The sequence below is a fragment of the Coptis chinensis genome, chromosome 2, assembly GCF_015680905.1.
Source record: "Coptis chinensis isolate HL-2020 chromosome 2, ASM1568090v1, whole genome shotgun sequence".
Classification (NCBI taxonomy): Eukaryota; Viridiplantae; Streptophyta; class Magnoliopsida; order Ranunculales; family Ranunculaceae; genus Coptis; species Coptis chinensis.
In genome coordinates, this window is record NC_141457.1 from 106,693,505 (window position 1) to 106,698,376 (window position 4,872).

Here is a 4,872-nt window from a genome sequence, read left to right on the forward strand (position 1 = left end):
TGGCAATTCGGGCAACATTATCTTTGCTTGTATACTCATTGTACTTTTTAAGTACGCTGGTGATTATAAGCGACTTGTGTTAATCCTTCGGTAGGTTACGCTCTTGTCTCGGTTATTACATCAATGACCTTCCTATCCGCGGAATTAGCCTAACTTTCCTAGACCAAAGTTAAGTAATTCTTATCGTTTAACAAGTCCTTTTCGGGTAGCATCGTAAAGCGGGGATTTTCCATCGGGTGCCATTCTATCAAGTTTGAATTCCAAAAAAAATAAGATACTTGAATAAGAATCATCTCTTAAATTTAAATCTAAGTAATCCACATTTTCACATATGAGATGATCATGATAATCTACTAGCATGATTCTAGCCATTAAATAAAATCAATGCATTTGACTATCAATAACATAGAATATGCAAAAATCTACTACTTAAATTTCCATTTCATAAAATTGTTTCTACAAAAAGAGTTTCCTATCTTTCAAAAAAACAATGTAGAACTAAACAGAGCTAGTCAACCATGAACATAGAGCTTCACGGGTGCCGTGGGAGTCATCCTCATCCCTCACAAATACTATCACCATTCAAAAATTACTAGCCACTTCCTCTGTTTCCAGGTAGGAGGTGGGAAAATAAACCCCGATGACACATCATATGGATTTGGTTCCTTAGCATCGCCCCATAATCGATGTAGGAGAGATTTAAGTGGTCGAGCCTCATTCCTATCTTGAATAGATTTGGGGCTCTTTGGTGTATATTCGGTGATGGTGGCTCTGTCTCTATCTTATCGATTTCAAGGCGGTAGGCTTCAAAGTTCTCTATATTTCTTTGCGATCATGCGTTTCTTGGAAGCCCGTCTCCCAAGATCCGGGTTCGGTTTTCCTACAAGTTTGGTCTATGTGACTTAGGCATTGTTTTTAGTTTTCATATGACCGTTGATAGAAAACAAACAATTTTATATTCATGCAATAGTAAAAATCCAGATTCAAATAAATTGCGATGGTAAAAATAAACATCCTAATGTCAATTTTTAATTGTGGAAAAATACATGTAAAAAAAAAATCCTAAAATTTATAGAGAAATAATCTCGTAAATAAATTTCCATGTAAAATTTCTAAGAAAAAATTTCTAGAAAAAAAATTTTCCACTAATTATTTCCCATAAATAATTTATTTTACAAAAAATTAAGCAATATCTAATTAATTTTAAAACCTAATTATTTAAAAATTAATTAAAATATTTTGAAAAAACGCATTTTTTTCAAAAATTGTAGATCACAAGATCAAAACCGCAAAACAAAAAACATGCAAACCATGGAAAAAACGGGCTCGATGCCAATGTAGATTTTTATCGATATCTCATGCATGATTCCTATGATATATACAATTACGTTATACCACATGCATAATAAAATAAGCAATGGAAATGTAAGATCGCACTTGGGTCACAACTTTCAATTTGAAGTTCCAAGCTTTGATCTACAAGAGAAGATGTTCTCGACACACTCAAGATCAAGATCTTCTTCTTAACTTTGCTTTGAGTCAAGTTCCAACCACCTAACGGAAGAACCTTTTTTTTTTTTGAACCAAGAACCAAGAACCCGACAATGGCTAGGGAGGATACCACCTATGGAATCTCCACAAATTACCTGCTTCTACTTTAGAAAATGTTGGAGGTGCCATTAAAGGAGAGAGAGCTTTTCTTTGTTGTTGGATGATTAATATGTGAGAGGTGGGGTTCATTTATAGGGTTCTCACCTCCTCAATATTGGATAGGATAGAGTCCTATCTTTCATCTAATATCGATAGGATAGAAGTCATATACTCATCTAATATCCGATAGGATAGTCCCTATCTTCATCTAATATCGGATAGGATGAGTCCTATCTTCGATGGTTTATCCTTATCTTGGTGGGCGTCTATCCAACCTTATTTCCAACAATATTCTCCCTTCCGATTTTTTTTTATACGTCTTATAAGATTATGATTATAAGATTATTGCAATAATCTGGGAGTGAAAGTACCGACTACCCAGAGCTCTACGCAAACAAAAAGTCAAAAACTTGGACATATTTCACTTGTATACGTTCGTTGGGCAACCAACCCCTTGCATGATTTCATTGATTTGCTTCAAATGTGGCATCCAAACTGGATTGGTGGACAATATAGGAATGTCAGCCTGATTGAAGTTAGTACATATTATTATCTAAGTTTTGGCATTTTAGATCTCAATTTAGGTTTGATTTCCACCAAACTTTTTCCGAATTATACTACTTCCTGATGTTAGTGGTTCTTGTACTTAACCATATATACATTTGACCGTAATAACAAAGAATGGATCGTGTACTCATAAACCTAGACGGACATTTGACCGTAATATTATATCAAGGCCAAATCCAACATTACAAAGTGATCTTAGCCAATAATAGCCCATTAGTCCATTACCCATTACTCCATTGGATTGTTTGGCAGAGAAAAAAGACATTAGCCATTTGTTTGTTATATAAATCAGTAATCAAGTTCCGTTGGTGATGCTGTTAGTCCACATATTAAAAATCAAAATGGACTCTATTAATCTATTATTATGTATCCTCATGCTATATTGTTATTCATGTTTCATCAAAACATATTCTCCCTTCCGAAGTTTTTTTTCATTGAAAATGGTTTAGGATAGATAGGCTAAATAAGTAAATAGTGCCATAGGCTGATAGGCCCATAGATATCAATGTGATGAATGCGCGAGCTAAACTAGGGGTAAAAATGAAACCGACAAAAGGTATTTAAAAATGTCAAAATCTGACAATAAGATATAGAGAAACAGACAGAATCAAGTGCCCATAACTCAATGGCAAACCTAGTAATTATCCCGTCCACATCCACCTCCCCAATCTGGTACCATCCGTTTAAACCGCTTCTACAATCTAACCGTACAAGAAATTGGGCCGTTCAATTCAAAACAATTCTAGAAGATAGGTTTTTGATAATCACTCTCAAAACCATTTACATGGGCGGGGAAAGTGGAAACAACTCACGAACCTAATTTTTTTATTTTAATAATCTTCAACGACAAAATAACTTGACCCGTTTTTTTTTTTTCTTAAAATATCACTTTCACCCTTCTATTTGTTTTATAAGTAAGGGAGTATTTGTTTTTCCTACTTATAAGTGTTAGGACCACTTGTTTTTATCCATTTGTTTTTTTTCACTTGTAAGTAGCCAACGGTAAAAAAAACTTATAAATAGGGCCGAAAGTTGTAAGCGATAAAATCCTACTTATGCCAACTTATAAGTTGGGATTAGACATAAAATTACATAACTACCCATAAACACATATAAAATTATATAACTAACCAAATAGCAAATGAATTGATGCAAATGAAAAGAAGTTAATGTCTTTCCAATAAAGATTTCACGATTATCATAATAAATAAGATGCCTATTGTGGATTGTTTTAACGATACCTATATATGAATTTATTTCTACTTCTATTAAATTAATTTCTTATATGATCGTTATTAACTTCGACAAGAGAGTACATGTGTTATTAAAATATGGGTAAAATTATAATGACGCTACTTATAAGTGCTTGAAAAAACAAACACCCCTACCACTTGTAATTAGCAAAAAACAAACAGGTTTTAGAAACCTAGTTATAAGTAGCAGTAAAAAGTGTCTGGCACGTGTAAGTAGCAAGCTATTATTAAGTAGGAAAAACAAACACCCCTAACCCTTCGTCTTCTTTTCTTCATAGTGAGTGAGAGAGAGGGAACCGGCGAGCATCCCTAGGAATGAGTAGCGTTCGTGCTGATTGATGGCTTGGGCAATGTGTGGGTATCGTACTCCTTTGCAAGTTGCCAAGACACCCAATTTGGATCCTGTTGAGGCAGGGTTGGCTTATGGGAGTGACACAGCTCATCTCCCTTTATTGGGGTATGATCCAAGAGTCTATTAGTGTGGGAGGATGGATCTAGGAGGCGGCATGTTTCTGAAGAGAATACCTTCAATTGTGGAAGTTGGGTTCCTGACGTTGCTGGAATCCCTTAATTTCTACAAAGTTGGGTAGCAGCTAAAATGACCAAAATAGCCCATATGGGTGGTGGGAAGTGAGTCCCATTATACTGTTCTTTCCGCTTTTGATATTAGTGTTCAAAATGATAATGAACTGGAAAAACGGGAATCACAGATTCGAAGAGCATTCGATGCCCAAGACCAGAGTGGAGAAGTAGGTTTTATCAGTGTGTGGAAAGGCTTCATGAAGTACTCAGAGACACGAACATCAATATGCCTCGTTAGAAACTTGAAAACCTTTGTGGTATGGGGTTTATAATGTGGAGTGAATTCTGGCAGGTGCTACTGGATTTGGACAAAAGTTTGGGTGGTTGGAAGGATTCAACAGGACTTGTGGGGAGAAAACTTTTTGATCTATACCATTTTAATGGAATTGCAAAGTCAATTTTGAATGGAAGCCAAGCAACGACTGGGAGTGACAGTCCAATACAGAGACCAAGGCTCTTAAAGTTGAGAGTTTCAACTCCTCCAAGGTGGACACCTGATGAGTTCATAATAGGTGTGCCTTCGAGTTCAAGTGGTGAAGGTGTTGGGAGATTTCACTAGAAAGTCACACCTCAATCTAGTTACTTTCTATCCCAAATGATTTCAACTTGGAGCTCACACCAAGAAATCACTCCACCCAAGACTTTGGTAGTTATCACAACAAACTCAAACAAGCAAAGCCACTAATTTATCATCACCCATAGAAAGCAAACAATAAATAAGGAAATAAATATGCAAAGAGACACAAAAATTTAGGTGGTTCGGTAAATATTACCTACATCCACACAAGAGCCAAGTTTCCTTTATAGAAAGATTGGAGAG

The 4,872-nt window shown here is 35.5% G+C and overlaps 1 pseudogene; it reads left to right on the forward strand.

Moving 5' to 3' along the window:
- Positions 1-3,554: 3,554 nt before the first annotated feature.
- On the forward strand, positions 3,555-4,611 carry LOC147520163 (uncharacterized; annotated as a pseudogene).
- The last annotated feature ends 261 nt before the right edge of the window (positions 4,612-4,872 follow it).